This window comes from Lepisosteus platostomus, chromosome 21 (assembly GCF_059453375.1).
Source record: "Lepisosteus platostomus isolate fLepPlt1 chromosome 21, fLepPlt1.hap1, whole genome shotgun sequence".
Classification (NCBI taxonomy): domain Eukaryota; kingdom Metazoa; phylum Chordata; class Actinopteri; order Semionotiformes; family Lepisosteidae; genus Lepisosteus; species Lepisosteus platostomus.
In genome coordinates, this window is record NC_142631.1 from 15,545,418 (window position 1) to 15,563,516 (window position 18,099).

At 42.0% G+C, this 18,099-nt stretch overlaps 1 protein-coding gene and 1 long non-coding RNA gene across 8 annotated transcripts in view; one reads left to right on the plus strand and one right to left on the minus strand.

Annotated features, from left to right (window-relative positions):
- LOC148644088 (nuclear receptor subfamily 5 group A member 2-like) overlaps positions 1–18,099 on the plus strand; it is a 313,041-nt gene that overhangs the window by 2,618 nt on the left and 292,324 nt on the right. The window contains exons 2-3 of one of the 6 annotated variants that reach the window (XR_015928937.1): positions 1,507–1,608; positions 4,517–4,624. The gene's annotated coding sequence lies outside the window, so the exon portion shown is untranslated. Of the gene's footprint in view, positions 1–1,506; positions 1,609–1,628; positions 4,078–4,496; positions 4,625–18,099 lie in introns of those variants that run through there. The other 5 variants (XR_015928935.1, XR_015928938.1, XR_015928936.1 and 2 more) reach the window with 5 other exon arrangements.
- On the minus strand, positions 6,695–8,534 carry LOC148644089 (uncharacterized). Of its 2 annotated transcripts, XR_015928834.1 has the most exons (4): positions 8,394–8,534; positions 7,825–7,871; positions 7,615–7,665; positions 6,695–6,974 (listed from the first exon to the last, which is right to left on the minus strand). It is a non-coding gene; the product is annotated as an uncharacterized LOC148644089 (long non-coding RNA). The 2 variants fall into 2 exon arrangements; XR_015928833.1 differs by lacking the exon at positions 8,394–8,534 and having other exon boundaries at positions 7,825–8,371.

An 18,099-nucleotide genomic window follows, 5' to 3' on the forward strand; every position in this document is an offset into this window, starting at 1 on the left:
AGAAATCCCAGAAGCCTTATATGATTGTATTTCTAAGACTGTACTTTCACTCTTTTGACATTCATATACACGTTTCGGCTTCGAGTACCATTGCTGATACAGTAGGTGCTTCTTCACACCAAGAACAAGAGAGCTCAAGTAACTGTACAATTGAGAACCATACAGAGTGAACGAGAATAGCACACACTCTGCAAATTCTTAGTTTCACAGTTTGCTGCCTCCAAACTTGTTTAGAATTATAAAACAGCAGGGAAACAAGCACAGGGATCTCTAATCACATGACTCTGAGGTCTCTGTGAGGGAAAGGGGGTGACACTTATTTGACACAGGGGAGAAACTGTGGAGCTTGGTAGTAATGACCCCAAACTGCTTTACGTTGAAGACTCCTGGTTACAAAGCGTTACTGTTAGTTAGTTGAGTTGGATGTAATAGCTTCTTAAACCTGCTCTGGATATCATTATTTCCACCTAGCAACCTTGTGGGATGTCTTAAAGTATAAACAATGAGTAACAAGCTTATAGTCCTGTTGTATTTCTTTATTATTAAAGTGTATGTGTTGGGTGGGGGGTATATACAACATCACTATTCTTGCTTTAGAAGGTTGCCTTGGTAACGGGAGAGCTGAAGAGCAGATCTGAAAAAAAAACAAGCACCATGTTGTCTGTGTGTTTTCTCATACACAAGCTCCTATAATGTATGGAAAGACATAACCAAAAAGCTTTTTAAGACCTCCAGCAGTCCATCATCTGTTCGTTAACCACAAAAACATGAAAAAAACAGTAGGATTAGAAGGAAAGGGGCCTATTTTGCTTACTCAGTTGCTAGTAGCTTATTTTTTCTGAGAACTTCATCCTGTTGTTTCTTGAGAGATCCCTGGAAATCAGCTTCTACAACAAGGGGGAATTAGAATATGGCTGGTCAGCTAGTTTTAAAACCCCGCAGCTCTCTGTGTAAAAAAAAAGACAAACCAAAGAATGAAGCAGAAACTCATACATTGAGGCTACAGTATGTCAACACAAGAATGTATTCAGAGGCTGTTGTACCAGAGACGTTAACTTGTTCAACGCAGCACAAGAACGTCATAGCATAGCTACTTCAATACTGAGGAGCTGGAGCCTATCCCAGCAAGCAATGGACACGAGGCAGGGTTCACACTGGGTGGGACACCAGTCCATTGCAGGGGCGACACACAGACATGCACACACACACACACCTAGGGCCTGTTCTTCCAGAATCCAATTATTCTGTTTTTGGAAAGTGGGAGGAAACCACAGCACCCAGAGGAACCCTACGCGAACACAGGAAGAACATGCAAACTCCACACAGATAGCACCCCCGAGTTAGGTATTGAAAAAGGAACAAAACTCTCAAAAGCAAATTTTACCCTTGTTTTATTTCAGAGGACTTTTTAACCTATGAGGTATGAAAACCTTTGAAAGCGTTCTGTGTTGCTCACATTTACAGCGTCAAATAATCTGTTGTCTTTTTATAACTTTTCTCACGCAGAGCCTTCCCAGTGCTTTGTCAGACTTCTTATAAAGAATCACCCCGTGCTGTGTTTCACACGCAGGAGCACAGCAAAATAATGGACGACAATGTTGACTCCTGGTTAGAGAGATGAATTGCATATCACGCAATGGGCAAGAAATGTGCCACAGATAAATACATTTTATGCATAATTTATAAAAATCTAATAATAAAGGGATTTGTAGTTCACAGAGGATCCTGTTAAATGAAAAAAGAGCTCAGGAAGGACAAGTGAAGAAAAACTGGATATGAAGTGACCCAGTTTCAGGCAGTTTCTTTGCACTGCAGGGATAAGGTCAGACTTTGGGTCTACACCCTTCCTGGATCTCCAGGGCACCATTCACATGTGCTGACTCACAACCACAAAGCTCTTTAGAAAAACATGTCTGAAACAAGGGCTTAATCCATCTCAATGCAGACAACTGCTGAGCAGAGGGGAGAAGCAAAGGCTTCATCTCTTTTCTTTCTGCCATATTTCTGGCCTACATAATCAATTGGTTTCCATAGCTACCGTCTTTGACTGGAGCCGTTCTCTGACACGACAGTGTTTATTTATAAACAGGTAGACTGTATTGAATTATGTTTGAAAGGGGCCAAACACAGCAGGATGATGCAACGTAGAGGGGCAGTGTGGGTTTTTTTGATTACCACAGGAACAATAAGGCTTTCAGGATGAAGCATTACTTATCGAATGTTACGTCGTCTTCATGTTCCTTGGAAAAGCCAATCTGAGGAATGAAAGCCTGCGGTTGACACAATCAGGGCTATCCAGGAGCAGATCAGCTGAAAGAATAGAGCTTGTTAGGTCGTGTGTGCTGTAGAAACCTTGGGGAGATTTAGCTTTTTCTTTTAAGGGAACAATGCTCTCGAGGTACCTGTGCAAGATCAAAATCAATTAAATCTGATAAATACCCAAGCAATACAGAACAAATGTACTCGTCTTTAATTGGCTAATATTAAACTGTTGTCCCTAATTGGCAAAGTGAGAATGAACATTTTAAAGGCATTTTCCATGATGATCTTTCTTGCCAATACAGGCAAGAGCTCAAGAAATCTAGAACGGTTTTCAAATTCCTTCAATAAGTTGATACATTCCCCAGACCTTTAAATGTACTCCTGCACAAACATCGTATTTCACTAAAGACAGTTGCTCATCTGTAGACCTCCCAGAATGTCGGCCATAACCATGTCAGAAAAACTTTCCAGGAGGTTTCTTCTTTAGTCTAAAACAGGGATTTCCAGCCCTGGCCCTGGACAGCCCCAATCCAGTTAGTCTCATAGATCACCTGTTATTAAAGATTTGCAACATCTGTAAAGCAGAGAATCACGCACGTAATCTGTTCAATTAAGAGAAATGCTTTAAGGGCTGAAGAGAGGTTTGATTTTAGCCCTAAATGATCTCTAAATTGCTTGATATAACAAATTAAACAGTTTAATCAGTCATAATGCAATTGTCCATATACACTATTTCAGTATATTTAGAAATTCATAATTCAATAGCAACCTACTATTTAGGATTGGTATTTTCTAGGGTTAGGGTTGAAGACCGCTGATCTGTAGCACCAGCCCAATGAAAGAATTTGGAACAAATGAAGTACTGTGGAGGCTGAACAGCCCACAAAAGATTTGCCTTCCTCGATTCACACTTACTGTACTACCATCATCTGCCTCACTGCATAATCACAGCTGTCTTGGAGATGGAGATGGTCGTACGTTCGCAAGGTATTTATTGATTTGGAATCAATAGCCACACTGCCCTTTTAAAATGCATTATATGAAACTGGAGTTATAATTTTATTTAGGAGTTAAATCACTGGTCATTTATGTCAAAACCCCAGTAAAATGTGAAAGTCTGAACCAGAATCTAATTAACAATGACTGTAATCATGAATTGAGAAAAGGCAAAAAAGATAGGTTCCATTGAGAGCAGACTGCACAGCACAGACAAGAGCCATTTGTATTTTTTGCTAATGTTTTCACTACTTTCCATTAAGTAATGTTAACCTGTTATAAACCACGGTAGCCAGAAGAAACTGCACAGACACCAGCCGGGGCTTAAAACATTTAGACGACTTTAATCGTTCATGTAGTTTTTTTAAAGCTGTTTTTAGAAGCATTTTATTCTGTTTAAAAAAAAAAACACGAACATTTTAACCTCTCAGACTTCACAGCTAACACATGACATACAGGCTCCCTCAACGCTGCTGCAAATGATGCTTTATTTTTCACTCTTATTCGAAAAGAATTCATGTCCAGTCGCAGAAACGCCTAGAAAAGCGCATTAGAAAGGCGTCTCAGTAGCCTTATTTTTTGAAAAGCGAGCAAACGTGGTGGGGATAGCCTCGTCTCGGAACTGTGACTGGATAACAGATGTACATGCCGGGTGTTTTGTGTGGCCGGCCTGGTGGCTCCGCGGGCTGAACCATCGGACACTTCTAAAGTTCAGAAAAGCACCTCGACTCCCCGTGAGTGTCGTGAATCGAAGACGAGCCCCGAGCCTCCCCGTCAGTCTGAGATCTAAGCCCCGGGTGAAGCTCTCACGCTGTCGGGGTGAGTTTGTGGAAGGGGCTGTTCTCTACCACGCCGGCCGTTTTGGGGGGCTCCATTTTCGGGGCTCTCCAAAACTGGGAAAAATGGGGGGTTTAAGACATTAATTAATGAATAGTTCTTCATTCAATTCTAAAAAGCAGCCCCTTATACCACTGAGACACCTGCAGGACAGGTGTGGCACTAGCAGTGAGAGAGAGGTGCAGTCCTAACTAGGAGCGACAGGAGTCTCTCTCCAGCACATTTCTCTTGATACGATCAACCGGCCGCAAGCTAAACGAGTCTGGCGAACAGTCTCGCAGGGGAATGTCGCTGTATTAGGCTGTCTGAAACTCCTTAGCCGTTATATACTTTATGCATGATTTGGTGAGTTACAGTTTCTATTTATCTTCGGTGTGGTGAGTGTTGAGCCCTTGTAACAGAATCCACAGCTGTCATTCAGGAGCCGAGCCCGCCTCCAGAGTGACCTTCCTCAGCGGACACGCCCCGTCCACCTGTTCCACAGGTGCGCCCGGCAAGATGGCGGCGGGGCGAGTTTCTGCGGCGTGAGGTGCGTTTGCGTTTTATTTCTATTTTTCTTATTTTAAGTGCAAAAAATCAAATCTTACTTTGAGGAAAGCTAGACAAAAATGTATTGTTGTTGCTAAGTTTGTTAATTGCATTTGTTTCACTTTAATTTGTGTTTAAGGACGCCGAAATTACCGTCCTGTCCTTTTAAGCGTGCTCTTGAAGTTTTTAAAGTCTGCATTAATACGTATATCGTTTATTTCTTATACTTATTTTTCATTAAAGTATGTATTTTAAATATATTTATATCTAGGTTGGTTTTCTTTAACGAAAAAGCCTGTGGTTTACCTTCAAACATTTGAAGTCAGTAGCTGTGTAATCTCTCGCCTTTCGGATTTGGGCTATACTAACGCTCTCCGCTCCGGAATTCTTAAATATTGTAAAGATTAAATTTACTAATTCGTAAGGTTTTTATTTCTCCAGGTGACAAAAGGATTCCAAGAACGGGCCTCCAGTTTTGAAAAGGTGTTTTTTTCCTGGGTAAGTTATATTCCTACTTTCTGCTATACTTTTTATCTTTGTATAAGTCGGTAAGACAAACGTATTTTTCAACATTTTAACACCAGAACGGGTTTATACTGACTATATAACTGATTTTCGTTCCGTTGTGATTGTTAAATAGAAAGTGGAAACTCTAAGGCGCTGTTTTTTAAGATTCTTTTATTTATCGAATCCATTGGGTAAAAATGTTCCTGTTCAACCGGGTATTGAAGTAGATACATTTAGTACTAACAAATTGTAACCATTTTTGAAAGCGGGGAGTTAAAACGAATGTTACAGATGCTGTAAGTGGTACTTGCTGTTGAGGTAAGTGGTACTTTCTAAGTTTATTTATTCATTCATTTATTAATTTATAAGTAGAATTGAATTTCTATGTGGCTGAACGTATTTTTTAAATATTGGAGTAGTTTGAGTGGGATGTATCTGCGATTTCTCATGGAATTACCTATTGCTTTCTTATTGAATTTGATCGTGTTTGTATATTTCTTTATTCGGGCAGCTTGTTTGAAAACTTAATAGATTTCAGAACGTCAAGTAAATCGATTCTGCAAATCCGATCTCTTTTTCACATTATCCTTTTTCTTTTATCTTCAGTTCTGCGGCTCCTGATCCTCTGCGCTCCGACGATCTCCTTTCCAGCTCCACTCCAGCAACTCGTCGTCCGTTGGAAAGTTCTTCTCGACAATGTGTGCTTTTCCTGACATTTGAGTTTTTATCCCAATGGCTTGATCTGTAATGTCCCGATTCAGTGCTGTATTTTATTCTAGACCTGCATGTTTTCTGTTGACTGCTGCTATTGTATGTGCTGTGAATTCTGCAATAAAAACTCTTGATTTCATTGTCTGCATTGTCGTGTATTTTTGAAGGTGCGAAGGGTTGTCCCGCAGTGTGCGCCACGCACCGCAAGGGGACACCCTATCGCACGTGTACTCAAAAGTGCGAAGACGCCCGCCTTTTTAGATAGTCTCTGGGGAAAAGGGTCCCTAGCAGGGAGCGTGGGTCTAGCCCTGGGGGGAGGAGAACTGAGGATAGCTCTAGCCAAGCCCCCTCACTCCCAGCTAGAGGGGAAGGGAGGCTGGAGATGGCCTGGACCCGAGAGAGACGAGGCACCCAGGGCGGACTCAGCCTATCAGTCACAGCTTGCAACTGACAGCTTTCTAAGTCCACACCCCAGGAGACCTGCCTCTCTGCAGGGACCAAAGCCACCACCAACCTGCCATCCTCTCCTGCCAGGAGCGAGTGGGCTTGGCTAGAGCTGTGGTCAATCAGCCAGCCCCCGCCTACCCCTCTCCAATGAGGGGGGGTGGGCGAGGCTCGGCTTGATTGCTACCACACCCCGAAAAAGACCCCAGATACTAAGTTTTTTGGCGGGAAAATCTGGACACGCTTAAAAAGGGGGTAGCCTTTGACCTTTTCAAGTCAAAAAGCGATAGGGTGTCCCCTTGCGGCCACAAACTGTAAGCAAAATCTCTCCGCCAAAAAACTCACCAACATCGGGGTTTTTCAGGGCCAAGGGGGTACAGAACTCTGTACAAGAAATGAAAGAACAAAATCAAGGTTCAAAAAACAATTTATTGAGCGAAAATTGCATACAAAACAAAACATTACAATACGTCGGATGCACAAGCTTCGATGTGGAAATTAACATGCATTTCAATTACAAAGTGTCAAAGCACGGATACACTAACGTTAATGCTGTTACAAGTCAACAGAGTACGGAAAGATCTGCATGCAACTACACGGCAAAAACAGAAACATACAGCACGTTACTGTTTCTCCGAGGCTTCTGTCGAGCAGCGATCAGCATGAAGACTGGAACTTCGGTGCATTTCCTGCAAAACAACAGAAATCAGTCTGAGCTGTGCTTTCTGTAACAGGATCTCAAAATGATCCCAGCTAGCTAGTTCGAGTATTGACGGACACGTTCAGAAGATGAAACTGTTTAAAAAGATTTACAGTTGGAATAAAGTGATTAGCCTGGTGTAACAGAAAATGTTCCTGTTCAACCGGGTATTGAAGTAGATACATTTAAAGCTTTAAATTCAAAGCGTGAACACCGAAGGCACAATACCGCTACAGTGTATCGATTAGATGGAAACGACCACATTCGAATGAGTTTTTTTTACGATTTTCATTCGATTAAAGTACATTTCCTGAAACTCACTTCTTTCAAATCTTTTTAAGCTCCGTTGTTTTAATCATGAACTAAAACGGTTTCTGATGACCCTGCTTTACGCGCATCAAAAAGCTGAAGTGATCGCAGTTTTAGCAGAAAATTGCTTTCTTTAACCAGCAGGCCTACAGTGTTGTCGGGTCAAAACCATTTCTGCCCTGGAGAAATCTAGTATCACACCTAGTTTGAGTTTTCTTTTGACAAGGTGCATCGTGTTTTCCAACAACACTTTTCGGCAGGTACAGATATAGTGTACCTCAATAGGATCCGTGGAAAAGAATAAAAACGTTTATACTTACACGGTTAATTCCAGCAGCTGAGCCAAGCATGTCCTGCCCGAAGACACCAAACTGGAAACACAAGAAAACATGTAAAGATAATTTAGACCATTTAAAGATAATTTAAACCATGGTTTCTTAGTAGCGAACGGCGTTTTGTCCAGGGCAGATAGCGCCGAATATATTTCAGTAAAATACGTGTAAAGAAATGAATAAAACGTTTATACTTACGTTTAGACTCCCATTACTTAGTGTGAATCATGTCCTGCTCGAAAACACTAAAGTGGAAGCACAAAAACAGCAGAATTTAGAATTTGAAGACCATTTAGACTAAAAACTATTAGAAGCGTTTTTTTGTACCACGAATATAAGAACACAACCGCACAACATAGTCTGGAAAATCATGAACAAACTTTACAATTCTAGGTGTCGGTCTGGATACATTTTGATTTTGTGAACACAACTCACGCAGTTTTTGATAAAGAAAGATGAAGATAAAAAAACATTCGGAAGGCGACGTTTTTATTTCATCAATACTGCAGTGTCTTTACGGCCTCAACAGAGCTTTTCTTCCATGTAAGAAGAAAACACATGTTGTCTGTGAAACACAGGTGGCTTGTTAACCATAAGAGAAGCTTTGGAAAAGAAAATACTTATATTACAAAATGCCAACGAAAATACGAGTTTTACCCCTTTATCGTGCGAGGTTTATACTTCATAATTACATGAGTACAATTTTATCTACATTAAAATAATGGAAAAATAAAAAATAATCATTAAAAGACGCGGAACAAACTCACCCAGCTCCCTTCTCCCCCGCTGAACCTGGCGGACAGGTGCGCGGGGCGTGGCCTGCGACTGATGTCACCCGAGTGGGCGTGGCTACAGACTGACTGTGCACGTAGTTTTTTTCTTGGCTCCGCCTGAAAAGTTGCGGAAGAAATCCAGCGTGTTTTCAGAGGCCCCCACGAGTTACAAGTCTCAAAATCTTTTTTTCCATGGCCGTCTGAATAAACACAGTTAGTACATTTAATCATTATGACCATCAGAGAGCCACAGGAATGTGAATGAAAGAATTTAGACATATGTAGGCGAGCTGTGGGTCTAAAGTTCTTTGCAGGACACTTACAGTTCTATAACCTGACTTATCTTAACGCTGCACCAAGAAATCAGAATTTTCATCTCAATTTACTACCGATATAGTTCTTATTAGTCATGCAGCTGGAGTGTTCATTGAAGACGTTACAAGAACATGAGAAATTTCAAATGAGAGGGCAGTATTTGATCCATGTAGCCCTTTTGGTTACTGGTATCAGTTTGATTTGATGTGATCTCGTGCAGCCATTGCTCAAAAGAAGATAGGCTGTTGGTTTCAGCAAAATGGCTGGATCACATGTGCCATTCATCCACAACTCTTTGTGTAAAGAACTTCTAAAGATATTTCCCCATGACATGAGCCAGCGACCATATCAGTCTGCAACTCACAACTGGCAACCCACTGGCAACTGGACTAGAGATGAGATGGCAAAGAGGAAGCCAAAACAGCCTACCTACCCTATTTTACTCACTTTGTAAGGTCAGGAGTGGGTGTGGTAAAGGGGGCAAAGGACAAATGGATCTTTGCAACAGCAAACGACTGGTTAATGAAACCAGATCTTAAGAGGCAGCACAAGGTTCCAGAGGAAATAGCAGGCACGAGTCTTAGGCCAACATCGATGTTTGGTCTAGAGACACAAAGCATGGAGCCCTCATTGAATTGACAGTGCCTGGGACAAGAGGATAGTGGAGGCACATGAGCAAAAGGAAATATCAGTCCCTCATCCTCGAGTGTCAGCAAAACGGATGGAGAGTATAGTGTCTCCCAGCTGAATCTGGCTGGAGGGATTTTGCAGGACAGTCACCTTGGAGAGGCCTGGAGCTGCTTGGTGTAAAATAAGCAGCAAAGAAAGTTAGTGGCCAAGGTCAGTAAGCAAGCAAATGCAGCATCCAGATGGATCTGGATTACAAGGAACGAGCTCTGGCGATCTAAAGCAAGCTACAGCTGGGCTAACCTGAGTGGACCGAAGTAGACCTGAGTAAAAAAACATAAACAGCAAAGCAAACCTCACAGAAAATGAGGGTTATGTGTCTTTACACCTCTGTGTTAGTTTATTGTAAATGCTCCTCTGGCAGGAATTACACTAACAAGACGTCTCCTGTAAGTTTCTGGCCCTTCTCAGAGGGGATATGTGACCATTCTGAAAGAAGATGTTCATGGTCTGTTTCCCATCCCTAGAGTTTTCAAAATGGTAGAAGTAGTAAGTGCAGTTCATTAATAATGGGTTGTGCCTAAGAAGGGGAGGTCAGGAGGAAACAGTGATGATACCACATTTTTTTGGGGAAGAAAGAATTTACAGGAACCGGGGGATGAAAATGAAAACTCATAGGTGATGGGGTTGTTTGAGAACAGGAGGAAAAACCGAAACCATAAGCAGAAACAAATAAAAGGTTATTTTGGACTCTACTAATGATTAAAAAAAGTTGCCCTGCTATTGTATCTAAATGCCACCAGACCAATTCTCAGTGAAAAACGGAAGGAGGCTGTTCAGCAGGGAAACAAAACTTTAAGAAATCATCAGCCAATACAGGGCATCCAAAATAATGGAAGGCAAATTCTATGTCTTAAAGTAATGCCTCAATCTCCTCAGTAAAAAGAAATTACAACACTTTCATCAATCATTATTTTTTATATCCAGAGGACTCAATTAGCAAAGTATGTTTTTACAATGGGTCTGCAGTACTGACTTTCTCCTTTACGATACATCAACTGAGAACTGAGAACACCATTCCAATCATAACAGGCACTGCTAAATGCTGTGACAAAGGAAAATAAATAATATTGGGTGCTGAAATGATTCAATAGTTCCAATCCATTCCTTTTGTGCTAAAGTGAGCTTCCTCACAGCAGTATCTTGGCTACACAAGTCTGTGGGACTTCTTTGAATGATGGCACATGAACTAGGTCAAGTTGAGACCCTTGTGTTCTAAGTCCAAAGTATGACTGACCTGTGCTTGAATGTTGGTATTGAACTGCCAAGTCTCAGAATGACTACTTGGTTGGACATTGGTCATGAAGTCTTCTTTCAACAGACAAAGGAGGTGTGCTGTTTATTTCCCCTGCTAAACAGAGCTCTGAACTTGGGACATCCTCAGCACTGCATCTGGAATGTGGAACACAATGGCTTGTATGGTAACCCTCTGACCTTCATGTTCTTGACCCTGATCTTGTAACTGTATCATGTTTGTGCAGTAATGTTAAGGCGATGGGTGCTTAGGAGCTTTATATTTCCTCTTCCTCATTTTTAAGAGGAAAACTGCCTCTTGATTAAGTGAATTCTTACTGTGTGATCCAACCTTAAAAGATGGGAATTCTGAAACCCTTTCTGGTGCAAGGTTAATACTAATTTCTAACCTTTTGCTATTCAGGATCTGAATCCCTGGGGATGAAAGAAGTATTGTACATGTTCACTTCTTTCAATACAAAGACGCATCTTTATTTAGAAAAAAATCTGTTCAAACATTTTGGAGGTCTGCATGTGTCTAGTCTGCAATGTTTTGCATGTTATTGACCACCTTATACCTAGTACCCCTTTAAAAAAAAATCCTGCTTCTTTCACCATTCCAAACTTGCTTTGCATAAAGTACAACCATGTTCTTGTAATTCAGGAAGCTGTTAATTCTAGTATTTTAAAATGCATGCCTTGAAAGGGGTTGACTCTTTGAACATACCTTGATTTCCTTATTTAAAACTGATTAATACTCTAGTGCCAATAGTCCAACATTGGAGACAAATCTTTAGTCAAAATTTGCCATTCATGATCACGCGAAAGAGCAGGTGCTGTATCTAGGGGAATTAAAGCAGCTGGGAAGCTATTTTCAACAACCAATGTGGCACTAAGTGGCTTCATTTTTTGCGCCGTTTGTAGTGGGGCCAACCTCACGTAGTTCACAGTGCGGTTTGAAATTTCTTGTAATGCTCTGCCTTGCTACTAGATGGCAGTATTTATGCAGTTTTTGGATTACACCATGGACTTGAGCGCCTTTTGAGGAGTACATCTTGAAGCCATCATCTCGTATGGCAATACCACAGGGAGCAGGCCTGCTGAGCTCATCGGCTAGTGTCCGCCAGCAATGGCCAATGCAAAGCAGCTTAAATACAATGTGTAAGGAGTTCACAGGTCTGTTTACAAGACATGGGAAAACTTACAGCTGGATTACACTTCAACCTGCTTTTGTCAGGACCATGCCCTAGCCTTTTGCCACCTCACCCTGTGCATCCACAATCACAAATACTCACTTTTCCGATTCCCACAATCTTCTTATGAACGTTCAGGTGAGGTATTGCTATTTATTTTTACTTCTGACAGTGGTACCCAGTATAATGAGTAACATGTTTTTACAGTATGTTATCCCTCTGTACCATGTATGATCAATAAAAGTGTATTTAGATTATAGAGACATGACAAAACTCTGTAATCGCATTCTCAAGTGTCATTGACCAGCCAGCAGTTCTGAAAGATTGTGCGAGTTAAGAGAGAGTACATTCTGACTTTCTCAAATTAATTGCTGATAGATGTCAACAAATTGCATTAAACCCACAATCGCACAAAATAAGGGCTTGTTGTGCTGGAGCTTCAGTTTTTTTTGCATACTGGAAACCTTTCCCATTCAAAGGACATCTGTACAGATGTGCTGGATTAGACCTGGGGGAGACTTGCACCATTCATCTTTGGTGGGTGAATCTCCATCAATAGCTAGAAACATTCAAACTAAAAAGGATGAGGGCAGCCTGTGTTCATAGAGGTTTTCTCCAGGTATTCAAGAAGAGCAAGGGCGAGCCAAAGAAAAACAATACAAATTATCAGGTATTTAAGTGCTTATGTCCATGTAGAGAGTAACAAAGAAACAAGATGAGATGGTTATCAATTGTTACTACAGAATCAAGGTGAATTGAATTTTAGTGGATAGAGATAGAGGGCAATGTAGCACTCTATATCAAATAGAGCACTGATGTCCAGGAATCTAAGAGATTCAGAAACTTAATTCCTCCGTATGCATCAGATATCATCATAAGAATGGAGATGCTTGTCTGAACCACAACCGATTACTGTGTGGAATGCGATGAGGGGAAAAATAACTGGTTAGGAAATGCACCAGAGGTAGAAGAGTTACTTTGGAAGGTTTTTTTTTTTAAACAGTCCCAGAGACCCTATCATGTGCGCTTTTAACCGGATTAGCTGCCCAGTTAGTGATACTATGAGAGGTGTAGTTAGTGCTGTTGTGCTGGAGTAATGGAATTGTCAGATGCAGCAGAAATACTTCATAGCAAAGCAACTTCTGTACTGAGTTTTTTTTCCATTCATCCATCCTCTTTCTAACCTCTTCCTCCAATTCTGGGTTGCAGGGGAACCAGAGCCTATCCCTGCAAGCAACTGACACCAGGCAGAGTACGCCCTTGACGGGACACCAGTACATCGCAGGGTAGACGCAAACGCACAGACTCGGACCAGGACCCAGTACGTTAACCCACCAGTATGTCTCTGGACTGTGGGGAGGAAAGTGGAGCTCCTGGAGGAAACCCGCACAAACATGGGGAGAACATACAAACTCCACACAGATAGTAACCAAGGTCTGGAACTGAAGCAAGGGCCCCAACAAGGCAGCAAGGCTGACCAGTGGTGCTGCCGGCTCAGCCCGTTTCCCTTCACTGTAAATAAACAGTTTTTCTGCCTTATGGCTGGAGTTGTTTTCCTGGGCTGGTCTTGGTTAAAATGTTTTCTGACACACCAGGGCTTGGTGCGTCATATGTGGTGGAGAACAGGAGCAGAGGCTACAGTCTAGGGAAAGGTGCATTCTTGTGGCTGTTTGAGGAAAGTGGGAGAGGAATTTCTTTGGGAGACGATTCCAAGTCTATTACTGTGCTCGGTTGCACACTTCCAAGCATGTAAATCTGCCGTCGCTGCGTCAAGTTCATGGCACCTGCTCTACATATATTAATGTGGAATGCGCTGCTGGACTCTCTTATCAGTTCATGAATATACAGCTCTTTTCAATGTGGGTCCGCACAGAGGCGAACAGACCTGAGCAAGCTGCTTCCAAACTCCCACCCCTGTGTTGACCATCAATCATGCTCCATGATCACAAATGACACCATTTCATGTTTTTAGTGATGGGTCAACTTTCCTTCATTCCAAAGTGGTTATCCCTTTTTTTTTCCTCAGGGGCTTCTCTTCTTTGAGCAGCTTTGAGTTTTGCTTGACATTTGTCAGCACTCCGGTGTCTTTTTCTAGCATTGGGTTTGTCAAATTATAGGAGGACACGGTCTCCACCTTATCTCTTTGTAGCATGAAAACAAGTGAACAGCTATCAAAATAACTATAACAAGATGCACCCCCAAGTTTAAATGATGTCCAACAGTCTTCCTTTTTAAGAAAGCATTGGAAAGCACTTTCCATTAAACACAAGACAGGCCAGTTAAGAGTCATCCAGGAGCTTCATTGTGCTGGGGTTTAACTAGTTTACATCCTTGTCAGGTAAATAGACATATTGATGCTCTTTGCTGCTGCTAGTTGTTTCCAATATTGGCAAAACCATAATGACAAACACAGTGGATGAAAGATGGATGGGTGTCCCCCTAATATGTTGTTCCTGGTGCTCTGCACTCCATCAGTGACAGAGAACAGCAGGCACACAGGGACCTATTATGGCTCAGGCAGCATGTGTTCTAATATGGCTTGTTAGCAGCTCTGCTACAGGGCCACTGACCTGCCTGTTTTCAGTAAAAATGGCTTTGAGGTAGACAGACCTTCACTAGTCAGCCCCTGTGAGGTCAGTGCGGCATTCTCAGTTCACACGAGATGGCAACCTGAATCTCACCCATTCTGTTATATTTTTAGATCGACATGATATTGTGAATAACGCCTGTTAATTGGAAAAAAAACTCCTTTACATAACCGCTTTATCCAAGATTGGATTGCAGGGGTTGCCAGTGTCTATCCTAGCAAGACACAGGTGCAAGGGAGGACCAACTCCAGATGGGACAACAGTCCGTCGCAGCGCACACAGAGATACACGTTTTCCAGGAGCCGATTAACCTTTCGATATGTCCTTGGACTGTGGCAGAAAAGCAGAACACCTGGAGGAAACCCATGCGGACATGGGGAAAGAAGAGAAACTCTATACAGATTGCACCCCAGGAATTGAACTCAGGGCCCTCTGAGCTGTCATGTGCACTGCTAGCAGATCTAAACCCATTTCTTCTGTTTGAACAGTTGAATATGTGGGACGATTGCTCTGAAATTTCAATCATTTATCTTATAATTTGGAAATCTAAAACATTTCCTAGAATGAAAGCCAATAGTATAGTGAATGAGCTGCTGGTTATCTGTTGAACAGTTTTTTTTTCAGGCCAAAGAAAAGGTACAGTACATACTCCTTGTTTGGTTCTAGCATTATAAAGGGCACTTAACGCCTGCAACAGTTTACCAGATTATGACAATTAGATTAACTCATTGCAATAATCAGCAAGTTCTAAGCTCAGCACTCAATTGTCTGCACAACAAAAGCAGTCCAGTGATCATGGGATCTAATGTATCTAGTGCTGCGGGAAAATTAGAGCTCAATATTCACTGGAGGTATTGAAATTTATTGAGGCATATACTTAAAAGGATAAATCAGAGACACTCAACAACGTTGGGACAGACGGGCCCAATCTACCCCACGAGACTTGTGTGAGCTTGCAAACAGAATCATCACACCCACACGTTGTTCAAAATACTTTAGCGCTACAGCACAGGAGTCGGACCTGCTGCAGTCTGACAGTCCACTGGGAACGCATTCTGCAATTCCAGTACTACAGTGTGATATACACCAGCCCTCTAGGAAATATCTTAGTTTAACATGGTACGTCATGTTCTTAGGGATCTCATCCAGAAGCCTAGCTCTTCCACATAAGTCCCTTCTTGGGGACCTATGTGGTCTTTTCACTTCCTGCTAGTCTTCCTTATCACTGCTCTCTCGTATGCGTAATCACTCACTAACCCTTCACTCCGTATACTTGAGCATAGCACCTGGAACTCTCAGCTCTCTATTACTCCTGCATGTGCTGCCATCAACTCTCCACCATCACTTGTCAACTTGTCATCACGGCCATCTGCATCTCCTCTGCTTGGGCCGGCCACTTTTCTGGGCCCTGCAGCTGCCAAGAGGCTCTACTGTTCAATAAGGCTTCTTCTCCAGCCTCTCGGAGTCCTGACAGAGCTGTTGGCTTGTTCTCCAACCGCATTGACTGATGAGCGCTAGTTTAAACAGGGTGACCCACAGCTGCCACCGATGTCTTCCACACGAGCACTAGCTGACACCCTGTCATGCACCCTTTTGACAGTAATCAACATAACACCCCTTTTCACAGATCTTCAGCAGCCCACTGAACAGCAGACATCAACTAAAATAGGGTCTTTGACATGTACAATTCAGAAAAGCCCAGCAGAATTTCCACAAAAGAAACTGCATTGATTGATCTCTAACTGTACGGTATATTGGAATTAAATTGTCCCTAAATTTCTGATGTTGGCCAAAATGCAATCTTCAGTTAAGATCACTTTATTGACCATAAACAATTTCTTGTATTAGGAATTTGTCTTTTCGCATTCCCCAGCTTGCTCTCCATGAGACACACAGACAGAAAGAGAAGCTTGGGGTCAGAGCGCAGGGTCAGCCATTTATACAGTGCCCCTTGAGCAGTTGGGGTTAAGGGCCTCGCTCAGGGGCCCAACAGAGAAGGATTCCTCTGTCGGCCATGGGATACAAACTGGCAACCTTTCAGCCACAGGCGCAGATCCTTAGCCATAAGGCTACTGATTGCCCAATCAGTCCTTCGATTGATCATTGGTTATCTCCTTTAAATTCACAAAAGGAAAACTAAACCCAACAGTAAAGCATTGAATCAATAAAACTAACAAATGAATGCAAGCCGTAAAATTGTGCACTAAACCACAAATATAAAACTGGTACAATAGGAATAGCCTTACTAATTAATATGTAGTTTATTGTTCAATCCATTACTGTGAAGGTGATTGAAATTAGTTTATTTAGAGAGCAACTGGACAATTGACTTTTAAAGAGGCAATTATATGCATTATCGGAATTATTTACATTTGCAGAGCAAAGTTATGTAACTCTTCCCATCTTATCTGCTGTGTAATAAGCAACCCATGCAATCAGGCTGTTATACACCACTCCAATGCACTATGGACAAAATGTCTCTTTTTACCTTTTGTTTACAGGGAACAAAATCTGCAGTATACACAAAACATGTATCTTAATCTAGTCTTTTTAGCTAATTAATGGCATTTGAAACACGCCTAAGAAGGCCAAAAACATTATGCGTGTAGGACTTTTCTCTAATATGGAATTGTGTCAACAGCGTGTGAGGTGTGATACGAGGTAAACATTTCAATTCCTGTGAATTAAAAGGTTTAGAACTGTAAATGGTTTAGAACATCTGCTGATGGGAAGAAACTGTTCCTGTTCATTGAAATTGAGGGCTGAAAGACTGTTGAATAAACGAGACAAATCAGCCACTCTGTCATGAGAAAGCTGAAACTATAATTTGTGGGATATGTTCTGATTTATCCCAGGTAAAGATGACAAGTATTTTATACGCTATCTGTTGGTTTACCATAGGAAATTGTCATTGTTCGGTGTTTGTGAAGGCGGCATGCTGATGCAGTGGGGCCCTGGGTTCAATTCTGCACCTGGGGTGCTGTGTGTGGAGTTTATATGTTCTCCCCATGTTTGTGTGGATTTCCTCCCACAGTCCAAAGATACCAGTGGGTTTAAATTCCCTTCTGGGAAAATTGGCCGTTGTGTGACTGTGTGCATGTCGGCGTGCCCTGGGATGGACTGGAGCCCAGTCCAGGTTATATCCTGCCTTGTGCCCCTGGCTTTCTGGGATAGACTCCTGCTCCCCTGAACTGGATGAAGTGCTTAGAAAATGTGTGGATGGTACAGTATCACTTGTCAACACGATTGTTAACGTGGTCAACAGCTTTCTTAATTTTAGAACTTAGGATGATTAAAGGATGCTTCCTTTCCTCTTCCTTTACAAACTCCGAACCCAAACGGAAACGAAGATAGCTCAGGCTGTTTCATCGTAACCAAGGATCTCAGAGCACTTCAATATAATGTTCTAAACGAACAAATATTTGTCTTCAAATAATTCCTTCCCCGAGGCCAAAAGCACTGGATATCCTCCTGTAATAAGTAGGCTACAAAAGCAGTGTTTGTTCCTGATTTGTTTAGCCCAGTTATGCCACAGGTTTTGAGAACCTTACTTGTTGTGGTCAACAAATGGAAGCATGAGGAAGATGCATGAACATGCTTTTACTAGAAATCACAGGTTGCCGGTTTGTTCCAGCTGTTAAACTCACACCTTGCATTCCTTTCTGCTCTGTCCTCAGATATTAC